The sequence below is a fragment of the Chrysochloris asiatica genome, unplaced genomic scaffold (genome assembly GCF_000296735.1).
Source record: "Chrysochloris asiatica unplaced genomic scaffold, ChrAsi1.0 scaffold00142, whole genome shotgun sequence".
In the NCBI taxonomy this organism is placed as follows: Eukaryota; Metazoa; Chordata; class Mammalia; order Afrosoricida; family Chrysochloridae; genus Chrysochloris; species Chrysochloris asiatica.
In genome coordinates this window covers 6,593,237-6,600,812 of record NW_006408660.1, presented here as the reverse complement: position 1 = coordinate 6,600,812, position 7,576 = coordinate 6,593,237, and positions in this window count along the sequence as shown.

Here is a 7,576-nt window from a genome sequence, read left to right as displayed (position 1 = left end):
TCTCCTTTGACTTGACCTACACTCCCATGTGTACACCTTGGACCTTACCACCACGCTCTGAAATTTCTCTTCCTGCAAAACCACCCTTCCAGTGTCCCATTCTTTAACCACAGGTCACACCTCTCTCTGCCTTCTTCACTCAGATTCTTCAGCTGAGCTGCTCTCTGACTTCCTGAGAGACCTCCATTGTGGACAGGGTCCTAGCTCTGAGGACCCTAGTTGAAGAGCCACATGTGAGCATCCTCTAAGGAGGGCCACACAGCCCTTATTTCAAGTCTCAACAACCCTAATGAAGAGGCTGCTAAGACTCTGGGAAATCATAACAGCCAGCAAATGCCAGGCTGGGATTTACTCAGCTTCAATATTAGGCAAAGGGGAGAGGGATCCTGAGCCTGCCATTTGCTCATTGTACCCCCTTGACTTGGCTTCAAGGAGCCTCAATGTCTGTTGAACATTGGAAGCACCTGGTAAGCAGTGAGCTTCCAGGAGAAAGTGATCCTGGTACAAAGGGGGCAAAGGACCAGGTGCAAACCTTTTGGTTTACTTGTCTGTAATATATGGGTTTAAGGAGCTCTGGTAGGGTAGTGACAATAAGTAGTGGCTACAAGTTGGGCTGCTAACCTCAAGGTCAGCAGTTCAAAACTACCAGCTATTACATGGGAGAAAGATGAGGCTTTCTGCTCCTGTAAAGATTTACAGCCTCAGAACCCCTATGCAGGGTTGCTATGAGTAAGAACCGACTCCACGGCACACCACCACCACCAACATAGGGGTGTAGCAACAACTCAGGCCTCATTCTCTCTCTGCACTCATTAATCAAGACAGAGGAGGTCAGTGGGGAAGCTGAGGGGGTCCCTAAAAGCTGAGGTCAGTGTTCTGGGCTGTGGTCTTTTGGTGTGGATCAACACTGTTCTTCCCTAAACTATTGTTATTAACTGCCATTGAGTCAGTTCTAACTCATAGCCACCCTGTAGAGCATTTCCAAGGAAGGACTGGTGGGTTTGGACCGCCAACCTTGTGGTTAGCAGTCAAATGCTTATCCAACAGTGCCGCACTAGGAAGCATCTATAAATGGAGCTGTAATCTAGCAACAGGAATTGTCTAAATTCCCAAAGGATAAAAATCAGAATTAGCACAAAGCTGGTTCTTACAAGGTAAAGGTCAGACTCCACTCTCCAACTTTATCATTTCTAACACCAGCCATCCCTTACCTTCCCCCAGCATTCTGTACTTCTCTGCCAGGTTCAATAATTCATTGCATTGGCTACAGAACAGAACTCATGAACTGTACTTACAGTTCAATGGTTTATTGGGATACAACTAGGGAGTCAAATCAGAAGTAGGATCAACTTAGAAGTAACAGGATATAACTCCAGACAGGATCATCTTCATCAATTAGGACAGTGCCCAACCAGGACAGCTCTCTCAGCATATCTCTGCCATCCAGCAGGCCCTTCCCAGCCATGAGCAGACTCTCTCAACAGTGCAGGCCTCTCTGCCTTCCACTTGCCAACCACTGACCCAGGAAGTCATTTGGGAGAATCATAAACTCATGAGATGTCAATCAGCTTAGGTCTTGTACAAAAGTGACATTTTTCTGCTGGCAGAGACTGCCTTCTTCCCTGGGCAAAAGTAACCTTGGGTAGAAAACAACCTGGAAAGTCCTCTAAGTTTCTCCAAAGAACTAGGTTAACTCCTCAAGGCTTAGGATGGAAACTCTCCCAAGATGTTTTTCCAAGAACCAAGGCAAAAGGCTACATAAAGGAATTTCACCATAGATCACCCTCTATAGCCTTCTGGTTAAGAGTTCTTTCGCATACATAACAATTGGAGGATTACTTCCCTCTTCTGATACATTTACCAGTCCAAATCAGTCACTGACAATTAGTCCTCTGGTGGAGAAAAAAAACCCTTTCTATTTGAGGTAACTTAAGCACCAGGCTCAGATCTGCTACAGGTGCTCATCTGATCTGGTGGTGGTGGTTCTATGCTGTGGAGTCTTTTCCAACTCCATAGTGACCGTGTATAGGGTTTCCAAGGCTGTAAATCTCTATGGGAGCAGAAAGCCTCATCTTTCTCCTGTGGAGCATCTAGTAGATTCAAACTGCTGAGCTGAACAGCCCAGCTCGTAATCCACTATACCACCAGGGATCCTTATCTGACCTGGTAAGTGTCTCTAAAAGATCATCCCAATTTCACTCTTTCTGGTGTTTAAAAAACTTTAAAAGAGAGAATATTATTCCCTTGCTCTGAGCTTTCCTTGAAGTATCAACTAGCAAAATGTTTAAATGACTTTCAGCCCAGTCACTATACTAGTCTAGTTGAGCACTTGCCTGTCCCTTAGTCCACTTTTTCACAATTACAGTTTCTATAATTATCTACAACCACAATTGCCTTGGTTTATCAATTATTACCCACAGTTGAATCATAGTCATATTAGCATCATCCCCTACCCTTTTTTCTCTAAACTCATCAGGAAAAGAGGAATGTGTTCAGTGGGGAACCTGAAATGGAGGCAAGCCTCATTTCAGTTTGGCAACACTGGGTCCAAAGGATGTGATCTACTCCCAGCTCTTCTTTCTTGGTGGTAGTAGGTCCCTTGATCTCTGCTCACTTGTTTAATACCTTTTATATCTCAAAAGAGATTGCCTCAGAAGTGACTGGCCTATAAGCTTTCAAGAGGGAGCCTAGATCCAGAGGGTGCAGAGGAAGGTAGAATCTCCACTGAGTAGTATCCAATCTGTCTGGGCAGGGCAAATGAAAGGAGACCGGGATAGGTCCCTTGTGGTACAATGGTGAATAATTGTTATCAGGACTGACTGCTGAGGGTTGGAAATGTAAAGGTAGATGTTTTGTAGCAAAAGGAGGGGAGTGATTGACTGCAGTTCAGCAGTGGAGGTTCCTGGAACCATCAAGGGAGAAGAGCGGAGTGCAGGACCCTACCCAGAGAAGCAGTGACACCAGAGATGGAGGCAGAGGCAATGATGCGGAGAGATGGAGTAGCTGGAGAGTCTAGTCCCAAAGAGTGAGAAGGGGCTGTGTGCTGACGACAGGGGGCAGGGAGGCTTACAGGGTATACCCTCTTTGGTTGGTTGATGATGCATGGAGGGGATTGTAACCATGGCAATGAAAGGATATACAATAGGATGACTGTAAAGCTAGTGTTCTCCCATGTAAACTACCACATAATTCATAATAAAACAAAAAAACAAAGAGATTGCCTCATTATACAACCTACCTCCAACCTCACTGTACCATCTAAGGACTCCAGCATACTTGTAATCATTATTCTGTTTTACTCTTTTCCACCAACACAACATAAGGACAAATTTTCACACCTTTTAGGGCAGAGTCACACTTTAATGTCTTCGGGATTTTCTGACCCCAAGCAGGCTTTGTATTATTTGAATTATGTAGTAGCCTACATTTTGATCAAATATGACCAGTTTTTACAGGAGAAATTTAATTATTTTTGTGATCATATGATCCTTTCTTTTTAAGAATATGCAAGGGATTATGTGATCAAAGTTAAATTAATTTTCTAACTATGGTCTAACATAAGAAAAGTAGATACCTGTTCAAAAAGAAAGACACCCCTATTCCTGTAGATTGCATCCTACTTCATTAACATAACTGCTCCTAATCCTGCCTCATTAACATCACAGATACAAACAGATTAATTATATCACCCTGAAAATCATGGCCTAGCCCAGTTGACACAGATTTGTAGGACACACTTCAGTTCATAATACCTAGCAAACCAGCACTTTGAAGAGTAAATAAAGCATGTTCCCTGATCAGAAGAAACTTCTGTTCCAGTTGCAATTGTGTCTGGATCCATAAGCACAGATCAGTCCAGTCTAGTGCAAGCCATCAAGTTGCAGAGAATCCTGTTACCTTTGCTAATTTTGTGACATCAAAAAACTCTCTCTCTTTCCCCCTTACCCACAGTCAGATCATCTTATAAAAGTGCTGTAATATGGATCAAAGACTAGTACACTGAAATTGGTAAGAGGCCCAGAAGGGGTTCCCGATAGTAAAAGGCCTGGAAGAGACGCCCAGTGGCCCAGTCAATGGAGATGACAGAAAGTTCCTGCTATGAGGGCAGCAACCAATATACATTCACTATGAGCTGGACCAGTTGGTGGTTTATGGTGGGGAGGCCACAGGCAGAAAAGCTTACACAGCCAAGAGGGAGTATGCATGGCTGGGAGGACTTACTAGCATGGCAGAGAGAAGCTGAGAGAACTGGTTGACAGAGAGTTGATCCTATCCTAAGTTGTATACTGTTATTTCCAAGTTGATGCTAGCCTTAGCTACCAGAGTGGGATCTCACCCAGTGAACTCCCTTGGGCAAACCTAGTCCATCCCTGTCTCTCTGCCTGTTGGGGAGGATCTGAGCACACCTCCTTATTCTAAGCATCAGTCTTGGGTGATGTGGTCAAAGGGCACATTAACTGTTCTGTGTGTACCACTAGTCTGAGGCAGCAGAAGCCTCTGGTTCTTCTCAGAGGAACTACCATTGGGAGCACTTCCATTTTCAAAATGGGGGCTGTGGTAGTTGTAAAAGCATCGGGAAAACAAAATGAGATCTTTTATGCCAAAGGCCTTCTACAGTCACTCTGTTAGCACACACTGACTGGCCACCCACTGTTGACTGCTCCAGGCTGGGAGTCTAAAGGAGCAGGGGCAGGATGGGAACCAATCAGATCTGCTCCCTGATGGAGGCGTTCAGCCAGGTGCAGGAGGACAGGTAGACCAAAAGTTTATGGATGGGGACATCCCAGGCTGAAATGCCAGCACAAGCACAAGCCCCAAGTTATAAAAGAAACATCTTAATTTGGAGAACGATGAAAAGTTGGATGTGGTGAAAACAGGGAGCAGACATAAATTAGGCTAGAGAGTTGGCAGAGCTTGGGTTCCTGTACTAACCATGGCTCAGAGAAGCAGAACCACAAGATATCTGCATATACATACATATTTCTTAAGTTACTCCTGTATAGGATTTCCCAGGCTACAAATCTTTGTAGGAGCAGAGAGCCCTATCTCTCCCTCAAAGTGACTGGTGGGCTTGAACTGCCGATCTTGTGGTTTTCAGTCCAGTGATTATCCTCTAAAGCTATTGTGTTCCCAATATACATACATACATAATGCAAAAGTGGTGTGACATTTTCATCTGACCTCCTCTAACTTCAATGGGGACAGGGGTGTGAGGAAGAATCACCAACAGCATCAGTCACCCAAGGTCAATTCCTAAAAGATCAGACATGCATCTACCCTTCATCCTTGTTACCAATGCTGACATCAATTGTTCCTTCTGTGGCACTTTCAACTTCTATGCTGGGTTCAATAATTTATTGCAGAACTCACAGACAATATTCATAATTATGGAGTTTATTAGGGAAGTAATGTTGTTGTTAGGTGCTATTCAAGGTCATATTTTGGCTCTCATGGACTAGTTTTAATTTTCAACTTCAGCCTGAATTTGCATATGAGCAGTTGACAGTCTGTTCCACAGTCTGCCCCTGGCTGTATATTGGCTGATGATATGGAGCTTTTCCACCGTCTCTTTCCACAGATGTAGTCAATTTGATTTCTGTGTATTGAATCTGGAGAGGTTTATGTGTATAGCCATTTTATATATTGTTTTAAAAAGGTATTTACAATGAAGAAATCATTGGTCTTGCAAAATTCTGTCATGAGATTTCCAGCATCATTTCTATCACCAGGGCCATATTTTCCAAGTACTAATCCAAGCTTTACATTCCAATTGCCAATAATTGTCAATATATTTTGATTGCATGTTTGATCAATTTCTGACTGAAGAAGTTGGTAGAATTCTTCAATTTCATCCTCACTGGCTTTAAATGGTTGGTGTGTAAATTTGAATAATAGTGGTATTAAATGGACTTCCTTACAGGCTTATGGATATTATCCTATGATAGACAACGTTATACTTCAAGACAGGTCTTGATATGTTCTTTTCGATGATGAATATGATGCCATTCTTCTTCAATTTGTCATTCTGGCATATAGTAAACCATGTGATTGTCAGATTCAAAATGGCCAATACCAGTCCATTTTAGCCCACTAATGCCTAGGATATCGCTGTTCATGCATTCCATTTCATTTTTGACAATTTCCAATTTTCCCAGATTCATACTTTGTCCATTCCATGTTCTGATTATTAATGGGTATTTACAGCTGTTTCTCTTCATTTTGAGTTGTGTCCCATCAACAAATAAAGATCCCAGGGCCTTATTTCATTCACGTCATCATGGTCAGCTCTACTCGAGGAGACAGTTCTTCCTCAGTTGCATTTTAAGTGCCTTTCAACCTGAGGGCCTCCTCTTCTGGCACTGTATCTGATAATATTCTGTTGCTCTTCATCATGTTTCAATATTCTGGTGCTGACAGTGTTCCACTGCTATTCATAAGGTTTTCAGTAACTAAATAGTCTGTCTTCATCTGGAAGCTCAGCTGTAACTTGTCCACCATGGGTGACCCTGCTGCTATTTAAAAATTAAAATCAGGAAAGGTGTATGACAAGGTTGTATTCATTCACTACATTGATTCAGTCTGTATGCCGAGCTATTAATCTGAGAGGCTGCCTTATATGAAGAAGAACATGGCCATCAGGATTGGAGGAAGACTCATTAACAATATACAGATGATACAACCTTCCTTGCTGAAAGCGCAGAGGACTTACCATACTTACTGATGAAGATCAAAGACTGTAGTTACAGGGACCTGAAGTGTATAATTCTGGAGGCTGATTAAGCATTCTGGAAGTCCATACGCATATACCCGTGTCTCATGCTGGAACCAGAAGTACAAGATCAGGCAGCCAGGATGGAAGAGTCGGAGCGGGCAGAAACCTCACTAGCATAAGCTGGATCCCTGGAAGAACAGTGTGGAACCTGTGTCCATTCTTGTTTGTTTTGAGCTTGGTAATGAGGGTAGGCTGCAGATGCTGAGAACTTCAATCACAGAGCTAAATATAGACACCTGGCCCAGGAATCAGAACACCTGGAGTTGCTGGGGAAGGTAGAGCAATCACAGGCCCAGATGCTACTTCACACTAGTAAGGTGAGACAAAGCATATGCAAATGACTGCTTCTCCCAAATCTGGCAAGACTTGGCCTTTGGTCCAGCTTAATGGGAAGTACACAATAATTACAGCTTAGCCAAGCGGCTGCATTGCAAATCCATTACTTAGGATGGAGGTGAGGAGTCTCAAGCACAGAGGCTTATAGACTCCAGGGGAAGTAAAAGAGTCACACAACTAGACGACAGGTTCCACCTGAAGTGGGTAGCAGCTCATGATCTTTCATCCTGACTGCTTGCTCTTATACTTCCAGCTCCAACAACAAATGTGGATATATGAGTATGGCCTTCCACACTGCTTAATCAGCCCCCAAAATTTTACACTCCAGTTCCCTGTAACAAATCATATATGTGTATGTACATATACATGTGTGTGTCTATGCAGTGCTGTGAATTAGTATTGCCTTCCAAGCCACAGTCTTTGCTTCTGCTGACTGTGAGCTCTGGATTGGCAAGAGTTTTTCATTTT